At 36.4% G+C, this 17,890-nt stretch overlaps 1 protein-coding gene across 13 annotated transcripts in view; it reads left to right on the top strand.

Annotated features, from left to right (window-relative positions):
* The window catches only part of Lingo2 (leucine rich repeat and Ig domain containing 2), a 1,315,053-nt gene that overhangs the window by 721,667 nt on the left and 575,496 nt on the right, over positions 1-17,890 (top strand). For all 13 annotated transcript variants that reach the window (NM_001436764.1, XM_087548872.1, XM_087548874.1 and 10 more), the window contains 1 exon segment: positions 17,591-17,673. The gene's annotated coding sequence lies outside the window, so the exon portion shown is untranslated.

Genomic DNA, 17,890 nt, shown 5'->3' with positions numbered 1-17,890 from the left:
CAATGTAGATAAGTCAGTAAAACATTCAGCAAGAGCTTTGTTGACTATTTCTTGAGTATGAATTTTAAAATAGAATTACTTGAAATGGAGTAGTGATATTAAGTCAAATATAACTATTCGACCTCTATTTCCCCTAATATTATTAGGGGAGGGATCACAATCCAGTGGATCCTGAGAGGGAAGCAAGGTGGGACAGAATCTCCAGAATTTCTCACATGCCAAGAAGAGATTTCCGGGGTTTAGACATACCTTGACTTCACTGTTGCCCCAGCCCTGCTTCCCGTGGTTCCACACTATAGAGTTAAAGCAACTCGAAGTAAGCATGTTGGTGGCATGTATTGTTATTACTAATGGAGGGATCAATGGTTCCTTCTGAAAACAGTAAAACTAGTGACGCCTGCTAATAGTTGGGGGAGGGGCATGAACATTCTTGCATAGAAATAACTGACTCTCATGTACATGCTAAGAAGAAGAGCTTCCAGGGACTAAACCACCAACCACAGAGTAAACATGGAGGGATCCTTGGCTCCAGTCACATATAGTATAGGATGGCATTGTTTGGCATCAATAGGAGGAGAAGCCCTTGGTCCTGTGAAGGTTTGATTACCCAGTGTGGGTGAATGCCGGGGTGATGAGATGGGAGTGGGTGATTGGGAGGGAGAGTATTCTCATAGAAGCATATTTACACTTGAAATGTAAATATATAAAATATCCAATGAAAAAGGTGTGTGGGGGGGAAAGGCTACCTAATTCATGTCATCAGTGGTTTTTGAGTGGTCTTAGTTTCTAAGAAATAACTGCCACATCAACTTCTAATGTAACTTTATTTCCTATTGATATGCTAAGAAAAATATTTGGACAATAGGAAGATAAAATAATAAGTGATACATAGTCTAAAAGTTAATGAAAAACATAAAATAGATTTGAATATAAATCTGAAAATTAGTTTATCTTGTTCTAACACTGTGCTGTACACCCTTGTTTCCAAGTGCAGATTATATAGTAGTTACTAAAAGTAGAATTGCTATCCCCAGGGTCAATAAAGAACCATGAATGTAATATTTATATTCTGAAGCCCTAAGGGAACAGAAGCCCTCTCTCCTTAGTGTATATTTGTTTAATATGGTTTGTAATGATCACTTGACCCATTTCTAACAAATGATACAGACTAAATATTTATAAGATCTGGCTCATAAAAACGAGATTTTGCAATTCAATGTATAATTGGTCACAAATTAAGACTGTGACTGAATAACCTTTTATTTGCTCTTCTCAAAACATAGAAAATGTAGTGGTATCAATGTTGCTTTCTTTGTCCACCCACTTTATCTGAATCCTTGAATGTTGTCAATAGATTACAGCTAAGGGATTAAACTAGAACAGCAGAGGAACATGTAATTTATATTTATTATTTTTGCCTTTGGCCCTAACCATGTTGATTTCTGTGTGTTCAATATCTTCTTTGTTCCATTAGTAGCAAAATAATAAGTTCACTTCCTTCCTTAGCTTATGCGAACTGGAGTGAAGTTTTCATGATATTCCCCAAACATCAGGCACATTGTTCAGTAACAGTGTTCAAGTCGTTATAGCTGTTTGTGCTTAGCTAGTATGTCCTGGGGACCAACATATTTCCTTGAGTTAGTCCTCCTTCTGTCAGTGGGCTCATTTCATTTTTCTTTCCAGGGCCATCTCTTAGATTGGCTCATGCTGAGCGAAACAGTTGGTGTGTAACTTTCCATGACTTGAATCTTCAGCTATATCCACGTTGGTTTCCTCATTGTTATATCCTACTCTTGTCAATTTCTTTACTTTTCATGGCCTCCTGGATCTTTTTATCCAGGTCCTCATATGTGAAAACTAACTACTCAAAGTGGACAAGTTTTTTTGCTTTGTTTTCACATTTAAAATTTTTATTTTATGTGTATTGGTGTGAAAGTGTCACATACCCCAGGACTAGTAAATTACAGACAGTGGCAAGCTGTTGTGTGGTTTGCTGGGATGCTCTTAACCAATACGTCATCTCTCTAGCCACAAAGACAGGATTTTTACCATGGAGTATATTCTATCTTTGATGACTTCCTTGTTTCTGTCTTCTGGATCTGCAAGCTTGTGTTTCCTTGAGTGTTCTTTGTGTAGTAGACCCAACAGGCAATAGGCTTCTCTATGGTGCATGTTGCCTCTTCTGTTCCTCTGATTTTTTTCTCCATTTTATTGGTTATTTTACTTATTTCCATTTCAATGTTATCCCCCTTCCCAGTTTTCCTTCCACAGATCACATATGTATTCCCTCTCCTACCCCTGCCTCTATGAGGGTGCTCCTCCACATGCCCACCCACTCCTACCTCAGTGCCCTAGCATTCTCTTAACCTAGTCTGCCAAGTATTCACAGGATGAAGGGGCTCCCCTCCTAGTGATGGCCATTAAGGCCATCCTCTGCTCCATATCCAGCTGCAACCATGTGTCCCCACATGTATACATGGTTGATGGTTTAGTCCCTGGGAAATTTTGGGGGTCTTTTTGGTTGATGTGGTTCTTCCTATGGGGTTGCAAACTTCTTCACCTCCTTCACCACCCTAACTTGTCCACTGAGGGACATTTGGGTTGTTTCCAGCTTCTGGTTATTGTGAATAAGGCTGCTGTGAACATAGTGGAGCATGGGTCTTTGTTGTATGTTGGAGCATCTTTTGGGTATATGCCCAGGAGTGGAATAGCTAGGTCCTCACGTAGAACTATTTTCAATTTTCTGAGGAACTGCCAGACTGATTTCCAGAGTGACTACATGTACCTGTGAAGTTCTGTTGCTCAACAGGCATGTAACGTAGTGTTTTATGTTATCCAATACTTAAATATAAGAGGAAATATAGTGAAATGACAGAGGAAAGACTTTTTTTACAAAACTGTAATATTGATAATATTTTCTTTGATTTTTTGAAGTTGAGTCATTAAGAAAGCTGTTTCCTAAAAATATATTTTGAGATATAATTTGAAATGACAATACATTTGGAGACTACATGCAACTTTGAGCTGACCTTTGCTGACAGCTTTTGTGTTGTAGGAAGATTTATTCTGTATTTTCTATTTTAGAATTTGGAACCGGAACTAAAGATATTCTCCAGAGCAGACCACTGCTGAATACTGTTCATGCATGGATGTCTTTTCTAGGTCTTCTTCTGCTGCTTATGGCTTACTGACTGAGCAGTGTTTCTCTTTTCTTTAACTTACCCTTTGTGTTTTATGATGGTCCTTATACTGTCACCATATACCTCCCTGATGTCAGCACCAGTTTGAACCTGAAGACCACACCTTGAAGGTTTCTAATTGAGGAAGACTATTTCCATTCTCTTAGTAAGACTTTCTTAACATATTCTTGACTGATACCAAATTGTGTGTGAATTCAATGAATAAGTTTAAAAGTCTACTTCTTATATAACTCATAATTGATTTATACTTAATAATTTTATAAATTTAATATTTTATATAATTTTAATATATAAAAGCAGGATGATTCATTTATATTATATAGCATTTAAATCCTCCTCTCTTTATTCAAACCTGAATCTTTGTTTTTGTTTTTGTTTTACTTTTCAGCACAAGAGATCAAATCTAGTGACTTGGACATACTAATCAAATAGTCTACTACTGATTCACAGTCCCCAACCCTTGTCTTCATATCATTGTGGTTCTCAAATTGGCCTGAAGCTCACTATATGTCTGTCACTGGCTTTGATCTGCTTCTCCAACTTTCCTATCCTTACAGATCTTTGGTGTACACAACTATGCATTGCTGGAAATGGTGACTCTTAAGGAACTACTTACTGAAGACTTTTTCTTTAACTTCTATTTCCCAAAGAATGTCAGCCTTATAAAGTGAATGTGCTTTTGACTGTGTAGGCTAGCATTGCATGCTATTCTGTTCTCAATGGAAGGGGGGTTATTGTAGATGGTTATCATACAGGATACCTAACAGTATGTTGCTAATGGAAACATTAACAGACTCAAAAACCATGAACTGAGCAGTATATAGAGTACATTGATTTAATGACTGGCTTTTATCAATGACAACAATCTATCTTAAAAACAGATATTTTAAGAAATTTGTTAAATCATTTGAATTCATTTAGTATGTTTTTATAATGTAAACAGGACGTATGGGTCAAGTATTTTACTCACTATGGAGACAGAAAATTGATTATCTGAACTGCTTAGATGGACCCAAAGGTAATATGTAATGGACCCAAAATAATACACAAGATACTTCTTTCCATATTGGTTAACAATAACTACTTGCTTGAGTTATATTTGTAAAACTCACATTGCAGCATGCAAATCCATTTTTTTTCATTACTGACACAGAGCCAAGAAAGCCAACAGGATAGCAAACACTAACATTTTGCCTCTAAGTGCTCAAGGACATAAAATAAATGAGCCATGGCTATTGATTGTCTGTGGCCTACATTATCTGCACAGGAACTATTAAGGAGGCTTTTCCATCTTCCTTTCATGCCTCATTTTCTCATACCATCTAATGAAGAGCTTCACTTAAACTATAATGTGCCACTCTCCCAAAAGTACATTTTTATGGCACTAAAAAGCAATACTTGCGTATCAAGAATGGCTTTCACTGCTGTGTTTATTGGCTTGTCCCACTGTATGAAATTATAAGCCATTTCTAGAGCCCTGTGCTATTATCAGCTCTTTTAATTAATTTCTGACTTTAAAGTTTATTTTCTCAACCAAGCATATTGAATAACAAATAACACCACTCTGTTCAGAAATATTTGCTCTGAGGGCCCAAGTGACAAACACGTGTGAAACATCTACTCATTTTTAGACACACTTAGTTTAGGTTCCCTCCCATCCATGAGTGACTGAAAGGTGGGGGGAGAACATGAAATGTCTGTCATCAGTATCTATATTGGAAAGAATCATGTCTAGCCCTTACTTGTTGAAACCTCGTAACTTACTATGAGTACTTGGGAGGAAAGAAGAGATACAGATAATCTGGTGTGTAAGGGATAGCGAAGAGCACTGTCCTGGAGAATGGATAGGCAGAGGGGAGAAGGATCTGCCTGTAGAGATCATGGTGTTTCATATAGGCCTGAAAAGTCCTTAGGACAGAGTGGAAGATGCTGTAGGAGAGATCTTTTCTTCCCTCTCTTACCTCATCTCCATTCTTTCCCCCTCCTTCCCCTTCTGTTCTCTCTCCTTCCATTCCTTTCCTTCTGTCCCTTCTCATTCTTCACCTCCCTTCCCACCTACTCTTTTCTCCTCTCCTCTCCGTTTCTCTCATTTTGAAGCCAGAAACTAAAACTTGGAATTAGTATCACTTTCCTATTATGCTATTTTCTCTTCTAGCTAATTTCTCGCTATCTTCCTTTCTCTTTTTCCTTTCCTTCCCTTTCCCCCTTTCTTCCTCTCCTCTTTCCTTCCTCTTTCCCCATTTTCTTTCTTTCTTCCCATTTTCTTTCTTCCTCTCCTCTTTCCTTCCCCTTTCCCCATTTTCTTTCTTTCTTCCCATTTTCTTTCTTTCTCTTCCTTTCCTTTACCTTCTTCTATACCCATTTGGTCCCATCTTCAATGCTTCCTTCTCACCCTCCTTTTTTCTCTTTAACTTGTAACACTTAATTCAGAACATTGTCTCACACTAATTTTACATCACCACATTAACTCTTAAAGTTGCTTCACTATTTTATATTATTGACAAGGTACTTTTCTTTTGTAAAACTTCACTCAGACATGCAAATGTTATGAATCATAAAGCAGTGAGGTTGTTACAAATTTTCAAATAACAGCAACTGGTAGACAGCAACTAAGGACACAGATAAGCACAGGGTGGTGATACAGATATCTAAGACCCATAAATAAGTGTGCCAGTTTCAGCTAGTGAGAGTATTGCCTACATATAGCTGTATGGACATATGAATGGGTGTGAGTTCCCAAAGTTGTTTACTGAAATCTGGAATTTTCCTTTCTGTCTATCCCTCTCTTTCCTGAAATTGAGTCTCTTGCTTTTAAATGGGAAATTTCGCAAGTCATGTTCTCTTCACAGTAGTCACATATTTAAAAAAAATTCACTACTTAAGCTTAGATTATCTTTTACCCCCACTTCTTATGCTTTCTATGCTTTCTTTCCAAACCTTTCTTCTCAATACCTTTGTAGGATTTATGGGATGTGCTCTGTTAATGTGCTTTGCCTATTCTCTTTACCTTGTTGCATTCTGGTGGGAGTAATCTTTAAGGCTTTACTTAAACTTTGTTTTTTTGTTTGTTTGTTTCTGTTTGTTTTGTGGTTTTTTTGTTGCTTTTTGCTTTTGGTTATTTTTTGTTTGTTTGTTTGTTTGTTTTTGTTTTTGGGTTTTTTTTGGTTTGGTTGGTTTTGGTTTTGTTTTGTTTTTTTTTTTTTTTTTTGCTATGTCATCCTTGATAGACTGAGACTCACTATGTAAAACAGGCTGTTCTCAGGTTCTTAAAGACCAACCTCCTAAGCCAGGCAATTTTAGCCACCATACATGACTGACCTACACTTTAGATCAGTTTGTTTGTTTGTTTGTCTGTTTGCTTTTGCTTCCATCTGGACCTCAGTTCCTGGTCCCTCAATTCTCCCACTTGCCCACCACTTTTCCGCTTCTTCAGATCCACTTCTCTTCTATTTCCCTTCAGAAAAGGGCTGGCTTCCAGAGTTAGTTATCAAGCAAACAGAGCATAGCATGTTACAATAGGGGTAGGCATAACCTTCACATCAAGACTGTAGAGGGCAACCTTGTAGGAAGAAAGGGTCTCAAAAGAAGACAAAACAACCAGAAGCGCCCTGCCTCCTACACTCCCATTATTAGGAGATCCACAGGAATACCAAGTTACACAAACATAACATATATGCAGAGGACCTAGCACAGACCCATGCTGGTTCTGTTATTCTACCAACTTCTGAAATTACTTAGAATCAATACCCACATGCAGACAGAACAAAACAGTATGCATTACCTTCCAGATGCCCTGTTAATGCTAAATTATTGTTTCTTAGCACTAATAATTTGTGTATGATATCACATATATTTCCAAATAAAATGTAATGATAACAACTTGCTTAACAATATTTCATGGATTCTGTACATTTATCTATATTTTCTTTGCATTTGCTAGACTATAATTTGTTTTGTTTTGAACAATTTTCTTTTCAGAAAAAAATGTTCAGTTCCCTGGTAGAAAGTCATAAAATACCTTGGTACATTTATTTTCTGGGTTCAGAGTTTTTGAAGACATTACACTTTTATCTTCAGTCTTCCCCTACAACTGCTAAAATATCTCAAGCTAATCCAATTTTCATTCCTTTGAATTCAGCATGTTTTTTTCTTTCTTATAGCTCTGCATAATTTGATTTCTGAAATATGACCACATTTTCAATTTCTTATTCTTTCTTCTCTGTACTAAGCAGTCTTTACATTAGCTGTCATCTTATTGTTCTGATTTTGGATTTTTTTCTTTTTATTTGAGATTCATCTCCTTTATCATTTATATTATATTAGAAAATATATTACATGGAAGTTGCAGCACTAAACTCGACTTTTCTTGTATCAAAGCAATAGATAGGATTTGGTATTACATCTACTAAAAATGTTTCTAATAACTCACTACCCTATTTTTCAGATGGTTGACCTCATCATTATATACCAAAAATCTGTCTTTATTTGTCCTTTGTACCACAACTACTTTCTTAAACTTTAGTTTTTCATGGTTGAAGTCATCGTCTTTTCAGTCTTGTAACACAATTTCTTAAACTGTGGGTCATGTTCTGTTATTCAATCACATAGTTCACATGTGAGTCTGAAGAAAAGGTAAAATGAAAGGCTTCTCCAATGGTTTATGTTGATTGCCCAGTAGACAGAATAGAGAATGAGTTGAATACAAGTCTCTGGGCATGTCTGAAAGTGGGTTTCTGAATTAAGTTTAGTTAGTAGTCTTCCTCTAAGTATAGGTGATATCATTACATTAACCACCATCTTGGGCTATATAACAAACAGGAAATTGTGCCATGCCTTTCTTTCAATGATGGACTGTGCTAAAAAAGTTGTGAACCAAAATCAATATGTCTTTCTTTGATAGTTTGTCCTACAATCAAGGAAAGTACTTATACATTGCGATCTAGAACTTTGGTTATAGATTTATAATTTTTATAAATTTTTATGCTTTCATACAAATATAATTGCTTAGTATGTACAAAACAAGACATGTATATGTTGGAAGCCCAGAAAAAAAACTACATAGTAAGACCCTGCTGCTGGAGACACCACATGTTTTCTACAGACACAGAGAAATCAAGCTGGTAATGGGATGGAAGCTTTCACCCTGCTGACTAACTCATGGTGATAGAAGGCACCATGCTAACTGCTGTGGGAGGATGGTCATCCGAATGTTACTCAGTGTAGACCCTGAAAACTATACTACCAAACACAGGAAAAGTCTTGGCTGCTGACACAGTGGCACCAAATCTCTCTGAACAGATTTGCAATCTGTCTGGTACTCTCGACCTGAGGAAAAGCACATGGATAGGGAGGACATAGAGGGAATATACCCTAGTAGGGAAGTTACCGATACAGAAGGCTATCTGTACAGGGTGTGTTCATCAAACTGTTGCCTAAATAATGCTATATATATATATATATATATATATATATATGTGTATATATATATATATGTATATATATATATATATAAATTAGTGTTACTGTCCACATTGGTCAGAGAAGCTCATTTGTATAACACACAGTGGTAAATGCAGAGACTTTTAACCAGACTAAGTGGTGATACTGCTGAATGTTAAACAATAAATCAAATTCCTAGTTTACTTCTTTCAAGGCACAAGGAATATTACAGATGACATTATGAACAGCACACAAAAACCTGTTGTGGAGTGTGACAGAAAAATTTAGAACATGCCTCTGCACTCTAAATACCACAGCACTACCTGTCCAATATGAGATCTATCAATATTCCTTCATAGTGGTGAGAGGATGTTATGAGTCGCCACACCTGGACATATAAATCTATATAATGGAAGAAGAATCCATTACACCCCCATTCCTTCCTAAGTATTTATAGACACTTAATGGGCACTTGGTGAAGCGTAAGCTTTTTTTGGAGGGGGGTGGTGATAAGACATGCATACTCCTAAAAATAATCCTTCAGTCGAGACATTGTATGTAACTCTAATGCAGCTCACTGTGGAAGAGTTGGGAGGAGGAATTAAAGAAGAAAACAGAGAAAAAAAAGGAAAGAAAAAGGAGAAAGGTATGACAAAGGGAGGGGAACACCCATATAGAAGGGGAGGGGGGGTTAGGGAGATGTTGGCCTGGAAACCCGGAAAGGGAATAACAATCGAAATGTAAATAAGAAATACCCAAGTTAATAAAGATTGAGAAAAAAAAAGGCTATAAAGATGACTGAATGTTTTAGGGCTTTTCCAATGGAACAGAGTTCCCAAGTACCCACATCAGGAAGTTTGCAAATGCCTTTAACTCCAGTTCCAGGGAATCGGATACCCTGACCTCCATGAACCACCTGCACTCATGTCCACACATGCCCACACTCATACACATTATTAACAAAACATACTGCCTATTGCTGCTGCCCTTCTTCCTCCAGAGATGAAGGATAAGTCCTTACTGCTAAACATACCGCGTACTTCAGTCACAATGTTTAGAGACTCCTACCTGGAAATGACCTGAAATCCCTCCTCTTTGAGGACAGCCTTTTATGTTACCAGAAGGCACCATGCAAGCTTGCAAAAGAGGGAAGTAACCAATCGTCCTACTCAATTTTGATACCTTAAGAGTGATAAAGACAACCAGCACATTGCAATAAACTAAAGGTGCAATAATATGCATATCCTGGCAGTAACCCACAGCTCTCTAACTGGATTTAATACCCAAGCAAAAATGGGGTGAGTCCTGATACTGGAAACCTAGCCAACTTCCTAGATTTATTGAAGTCATATCTTGTAGCAACCCTGATCAACAACTCAAAAGTAGGCTTCTCGTGCCTGATGTTGGGATTTCATTACATGGTCTTCAGTGTTTGTTGTCTTTACATGGTTTTGCTCTTAGAACGACTTTGGAAAAGGAGTTGGAGAGTGCCCCTTCTGTTCTTTCTAGCAGTTTAAGAAGGATTGGCTGTAGATCTTTGAATATATTATCGAATTCTGTCGAGTCCTTTGGCTCTGGAAATGTTCTTTTCTCTGGAAGGCTTTGCATTGCTATCTCATTCTCTTTGTTTGCTGTAAGCCTCTTTAGCTTGTTGACCTGTTGGTTTAATTTTGGTGGTTTAGCTGAATCTGGATATTGTTTTAATCCTTTTACTAAAAGATGTTTTATTTGGGGCTACTAATAATAGGAATACTAACAAAGAATGAGAAAAGCTATTTTCATTGGTGCCTCTTTTGATTCTAAATTTTCTTTAGCATTTAAGTTGATTTTCATGACTATTGAATGTGCATATTGTTTCTTTATTTTTCACTAGAAAAATGGAAGTCAATAACCAACCATTTAAGGATGCTGCTAGGTCTTTATTTCCATAATTCTCTACACAATAGATGATTTGAATTTCAAGTCTTCACTGCCCTAGGATAGGGAATCCAACGAGTTAGGTCTATTTATAAAATTTTAGATTTTGTTTTAGCTTATTTTATTTTGTTATTTTTTTAAAAAGGAAATGAGTGAATGAATGAATGAATGAATGAATGAATGAATGAATGAAAACCTAACCAGTAGGGAAAATAATAACAATTGCACTGCTACTTACATCTGCTGGGAGAGGGAAATTCTGTTTTCAATTAAGTGGCACTGGGTATATCAACCATCCTAGGACAGGCTTCATGTTCAGGAATTGTTGACAAACAGAAATGAAACTGCAATTATTTTTGTGCTTTTATTTGAGAAAGAACGTAAAGTTCGGTAGGTTGAGAAGGGGAGGGATGATATGAAAAGATTTATAGAAGGGGAAGAATATAATGAAATATACTTGAAGTTTAAAAATTATTTTTTACTGGATTTTTTTAAATTACATTTCAAATGTTATCGCCTTTCCTGGTTTCCCATCTATAACCCCCCTATCCCATCTCCTCTCCCCCTGCTTCTATGAGGGTGTTCCCCCGCCCACCCACCCAGCCACCTACTGTTCCTGCCTCCCAATCCTAACATTCCTTAAGTAAAAATATAATAAAATGATAAAAATTTGGGTACAAAATGGTAGATTTTATTTTCTTTAAGCTTTGCAATCTTGTTAATATTTTATTAAATATGTGTGAATTTTTCTCAACATATTTGGAAACTGAGTATTTAAGAAACAAAACCATAGAGTTAAAATATCAGAGAAACCCGGTCCAATCTCAGGTCTCCTTACTTGTGTATTTGACCCTATCAGCGTTATCATCACAGAATATCTTAACATCAAATGCATAATAAAATGTTTTAACTTTTAGTATAAGAATTATGAGATTTTAGAGGTAGGGTTTAAATAAATTTCCATTTTCTCCGTTTATTCCATAAAAGTGAAAGAATTGTACGAAATTTAACCCTAGTATTCAATGTTCTCACGCTGAGCTGACTACAAGGTTTGGTGGATGAGGATCCTGACTGAAGCCTTTTCTCAGAAAGGCTGATATGACTTTAAATATTTTATAATTTTCATTTTTTATATTTTTTTTTTGGTTCTTTTTTTCGGGGCTGGGGACCGAACCCAGGGCCTTGCGCTTCCTAGGCAAGCGCTCTACCACTGAGCTAAATCCCCAACCCCTATATTTTTAAGATCCTGTAGATACTTGTAAGTCTTAAAATTAAAAAATGGTAATACATTCTGTTTGATATTTTATCATATTCTATTACTCTTCCTTGTGTCTCAAAAATCACCTCCTTATAAAAGGAACTGTGTATCCTAATGATATGACACACCTTATGTATTGCTTACATGTTTTACCATTGTGAAACATATCTGACAGAAGCAAGGAGAAAAGGGTTTTGTTGGTTTATATTTTCAGAGACCCTCATTATCCTCACCAGGAATATGTATACTGGGGTACCTCCTTAGATGGTAAGGAGTTGATAGAGAGTTTCGCTCACAGGATGGCAAATCTAAAAGCAAAAAATTGAACCAGAAGGCTATGTGCAGAAAAAGGTGAAGCGTGACCACTGAAGTAAAAAACAAGACCTGTTTATACTACTCTTTGCATTTCTTAATTAAGGAGCTTGAAGTCTTAGCCAGTGCAACAAGATAAGATGAGAAAATAACAGGAAACAAATAAGAAAGGAAAAAGACAAACATCCTTATTTTTAGATGATATGTTTCAACTCATAAAAGACCCCAAAAGTCCCATCTGAAAACACTCACAGATGCTTAATATTTTCAGCAAAGTAGCAGTATTCAAAATTAATACACAACAATCAGTAGGTTTCTTACATACCAATAAAAAGTATCATGTAAAACAAATCATTAAATAGTTCCCCTTACATTATCCTACAAAAATATTTTGGAATATATATGAATAAGGAAGCGAAAGATTTATATAATACAAATTTTAAGATACTGAAAAAAGAAATAGAGGAAGTTTCTAGAAGAAGGTGCAAAAACTTCATGCTCATGGCAGGACAAAATTAATATTATAGAAATGGTAATTCTGCCAAAAAGCAATACACAAACCCATAAAAGGCTCATTTTTTAAAAGCTAGTATGGGCTGCATTTATTTCATAATCAACTAAATCTCTGAAATAGGTCAGTAAACTAATAATATTGCATGTAAACCTACACACATTCAAAAACTTTTCAAAGGTGAGTGATTAAACAAAAGTTTTTGACTCAGGATGGAAAATTAAATATTTCACAAGAGGGTTAGCTGTGTTGGTTTTATTTATTTTTTAATTGGGTACTTATTTATATTTCAAATTTCGTTCCCTTTACCGGTTTCCTGTCCATAATCCCCCTAACTCCTCTCCTTCCCCTTCTATTAGGGTGTCCCCCTCCCCATCCAACCCCCCCTTACCGCTCCCACCCCAGTCAATCCCCTACACTGTGTGTTCAATCTTGGCAGGACCAAGGGCTTCTCCTTCCATTGGTGCCCAACAAGGCCATCCTTTGCTGCATATGCAGTTGGAGCCATGGGTCAGCCCATGTATATATAGTCTTTGGGTAGCTTAGTCCCTGGAAGCTCTGGTTGGTTGGCATTGTTGTTCTTATAGGTTGTGGTGGCCTATGCCAGTAGGATTTGCTGAAGGAGGCAGAGACAGGAGGATTACGAGTTCGAGGCCAGCTTGGGCTTCCCATAAAATACTAATTCTAATTGAAACTCTATTCTTTACAGAAACAGAAAGAAAAGCGTCCTTAACAAATCAACTGCTTATTAAGAACATTGCTGGAGATAATGATCATACCTGATTTCAACCTATATCACAGAACCATAGTAAAGATAGCCTAACATGGGAAAACAAAAACAAAACAAAACACAGACTCATGGGTCAGTGAAATAAAATGGAGGTCACAAATATAAATGAGCGTGTTTTTTGACCAAGAGTCCAAAAACACACACTGGAGAAAAGGCAAACTCTTCAGCAAAAAGTACTATAAAGACTGTTTATCTGTGGAAGAGAAAAATTAGATTCCTTTCTCTCCTTGCATTAAAAATAAACAATGACAGAAATTAGTTCAGAAATTTAAATCACTACTGTAAACTTACAACTGATGGAAGAAACGGTAAAGAGCGTACTACATGGTATGGGTAAGGGTAAGAACTTTCTAAATTGTGAAGGCAAAAGACAAACATCAAATGTTTCCTTTCATATGTGTTCCTGTGTCTTTCATTTTGTATGTTTAAATTGGAGCAACTCTAGAAGCCAGGAAATTAGAAAGGGCAACCAAGACAAATATCTTAAAGCAAAGTTGCTAGTAGAAGATAAATAGTAGGAAAAACATTTAAAAGAGGAATATTGGGAGTGAGGAGGTTCAAGCAGGGATGGGTGGGTGCACTGAGTAGAAGAGACCGAGGGAGTGAGGGGCTAACTAAAGGAAATCATTTACACAAAAAAAAATCCTTGTGGAAACCAACGACTATGTGCCTTTTCTATATCCAATATTATTTCCATCTTCCTCAGAGGCTTGGCCATTTTAAAAATTTAACAGCTAGTATAATAAGTGACTGAAATATCTGTGGATTATAATCAGCATGCTGTTGCTAATTCCTCTTTGCCTCCCCCACACTACCAACACCATCAATCTTAGACTTCAACTTATGATCCATTAAAATGTTAATAATTCTCTCACTTAGTTCTTTCTCTGCCTACTTTTGTGAAATTGAAATCATTTTAACTTTAGGCCTCATTATTCTTCACAAACCAGAACAATTTTCCATTTGTCGTGGGATGTTTTGTTTATGGTAGAATGTATTTTTTAATGTAATACTGTGTATATTTTCAAAGACATATTGTAAATCAAAGTATAGTCAAAAGAAAGTGACCAGAACCGGGAAAGGGAATAACACTCGAAATGTAAATAAGAAATACTCAAGTTAATAAAAAAAAGAAAGAAAGAAAAGAAGTGTAAAATTTCTACAAACTCATCATGTAAGGAATGTGACTTTCATTTTGTGTCAAAGATGTGGTGCTATTCAAGCTAAAAGATGCTGTATATCCTAGTGTGGCCATGACAGCTTTCTTCAGTGATCTGGAGAACTACCATGTATATATTGAGTAGTTATAGAGAACAATTCTGGGACTAAGGTGTGACAATTTATCTAACAACAGTCATAGCTGTTATTCAGTAAACCGTCTTGTCAACAATAAAATCCTCATAGAGAATAGGAGAAAGAGGGTCGATCTATATCATTTATGACTTGAAGGCTGTGTGATTATCTCTGTCACTAAACAATTCCCCGACAGATGGCAATCAAACTTCAATGAGCAATCCTCACAGGCACATTTGGGTGAAGACTATTTTAGGAAAGACTATGCTACTAGAATCCACTCCTTATGACAACACAACTGCTTAAATTCCCAGGCTATTGATAGAACTAAGCCTATTGCCTTGAGGTGGCTTCCTTTTCTCCCTATCTCCCTTACCAAATTCTGAAGCTTTCCTTAGCAGTGGAAAAAATTTGCTAGGAAGCTTGTCTGCATTGAACTAGGTGAAAAAAAAAATAGGATACACTTAAAACAACCCTTTATCCTACAATCTTTGTAGGTTAACACTGTAGATTCGGGGCATCTTACATAATACAAGCATAATTTAATGAGCTATAGCTAGCTATGAAAGTGCTAAAAAATGAATCAAAGTGTAACTTATGCCAGAGATTTTAGAACAAAAATAAAGCCATGATTTGGTGTATTGGAAATAGTGTCACAGAAAGGCAACATACATAATACAAATATTCTTTCAATTCTCACTTTGATTAGAGTAGAAAATACACATTACATTGGGGTTTTTTGTGTCACAAACCTGAGTCAAGTTACAGTTTGATCTTTTATCTTGTTCCCACTTTCACTAAAGGAGCAGACAAAGCTCATATTTAGGCTTAATACAGATTTCATCAAGCGAACTAGTTCCATGATGCGGCTCATTTTATTGGACTCTACACTCGACACAAAGCATCAATTGCAGAGGGTCACACTGTTTCTTTCTAGCTGTCACACCAATATATTCCTAAGTGCCATCTGCAATGTCTCCGACTCTTTATTTATACTAGAACTCATTTAGTTTGATAGGAGCTATTTCCAAAGTGCCTGCAGTACACAAAAATGCACTTTATCACGAGACAGTCCATTGCTGTAGAGATAGGACGACCGGTAAGATTTGTCTTGGTCATAGAGATCTAGATTAATGATGATGATACCTATGAAGAAAAGCAATCTTAATTCTCATAAGACCCATAAGAAATGATAGCAAAATTGAGGAGAAAAGAGAGTTGAAGACATTGAGCCTAGGCTCTGTTAGAAAACAGAACTCAGTTCCCTAGTTCTTTTATTCCACAGTCCTGTAACATTTTCTGTAGCAGGCTAACCAGACTTAAGGATCAGATACCACTGGTGGAGGAACTCCTGTATGAAAAAGCGGTGGTACTGGTGTTGATGAAGGTGAATTTCTTAGGATGCTTCAGCAGGTCTAGAGGCAGGAGCTTCGGTGGGTCAGAAATCGACTAATCAATGTCCTTCCTTCAGGAAAGTCTAGCAGCTGTCTATCAAATTGTACATTACTGAAGGTCATCAAAGCCTGAAAGGAAAGGTTGATACTTAAAGGAATAAATAATATTATGTTTTAAAAAATGGATGCAAGGAAACATTTAAGAAAGAAGCTAGGTAGAAAAGAAGCTCAACTATGAGAAGTCAGAAACATGTCAGTTACTTCTGTGAGGTATTTTTTCAGGGGTATGAAAGTTCATAGATGCTTCCTCTTAGAAAAGATTCCCCATTTACATTTGGAACATACACACACACACACACACACACACACACACACACACATACACACACAGAGACACACACACCTATATGCAGTTTATATTTTTCCCTTTGTTCTGAGGATTTCTCAGTTTATTTATTCTTCCATACCGACCATGAATTCTCTGAATGTTTTCACATCTACTTTTAAAAAGAATAAACTATTCGAAACAATAGATTTCCAAACTGAACCAACCAAAGCTAAGGAGCTCTGCTTATGATCCACTTGACTGTTTCCTTTCAAAGAAATAACTTCTGGTAACATTTGAATTTGCAAGGAAAGAAAGAAAATGATGGGGTGGGTCTCTAGCATAATAAAAATAAGATGAATCATACTAGCTTTTTGGTTAGATTGTATCTTTTCTGTGTTGTCAAAATTTCTTGATTAGATATTGAATCCGAGTGAAGGTAATTTTAACATACAATGGTGATAATAGAAAATGTTGGTAGATACTAATTAAACAAATATGTAATTATAATATCACATATCCTATTAAGGTAGACAATAGCAATTAACTGATAAATAAAATCCTGTTATGAAGTAACTCTTAAAATTTCCCCCAAGTCTAATTCTATAAACACATGTGAATATCATGATTCAATAGTTAGCCCATGCTGTGGGAATGTTGCAACAGTATGCATAGGGAAAACTGGTGACAATGGCTATGACACACTGAGAAACCTTTCCCAGTGCCATTAATCTCAGCACTAGGAAGGCAGAGGTAGGCTGAGTTCTGAGTTTTAAACTACCATGGTCCACCTATCTTCTAGAAGAACCAAGGCTAAATTGTAAGACCTTTACTTATTTAATTAAAAAAATAGATGCATGTACATGGTACGTCACATTGGTCTTGTACTTGAGGTGTGTCTGCCTTATTCCTCTAAGTAATAAACAGCATTATCGTATGCCTTCATCATAGAGAGGAGCATAAATCCATGTTCTGGATAAATATGGCAACATTTTGCCTTCAAAATGGAAAATACCAAACCCATGAAGTGGATCCCTATTATTAAACCCTATTATTGTTTTAAACATTTATAAAACAGTAAAAGCTAAATGAGTTACAACTGTGGAAGCATCATGCTATTTTCTCCCCTCCCCCTTTTGTGCCTTCTGCAGCATAGTGAAATAATCATAAAAAAAAGAGGATCTGAGATCAAGAGCACAGGCAGTCACCAGCATGAGGAGCCCAGTTCATCTTGGTAAGTGGTCAAATGTGACACTGTGCTTTCTTTTCTGTATGTTACAACTTCTGTTGCTACCGCTCTTTGCTTGCTTGCTTATTTGTTTTTAATGCAAAAGGTCCCATGACATATTTTATGTTAGAAATAACAAATGCTTTTAAAATTCAGCTTGTGATTAGGAAGACATCTATCTCACTGAAATTGTGTTCCTTTTGATCTGTCCCCCACCAAAGTT

This window comes from Rattus norvegicus, chromosome 5 (assembly GCF_021556685.1).
Source record: "Rattus norvegicus strain SHRSP/BbbUtx chromosome 5, alternate assembly SHRSP_T2T, whole genome shotgun sequence".
Lineage (NCBI taxonomy): Eukaryota > Metazoa > Chordata > Mammalia > Rodentia > Muridae > Rattus > Rattus norvegicus.
The sequence above is the reverse complement of the archived record's forward strand: the minus strand, read 5'-3'. Positions and strand labels throughout refer to the sequence as shown.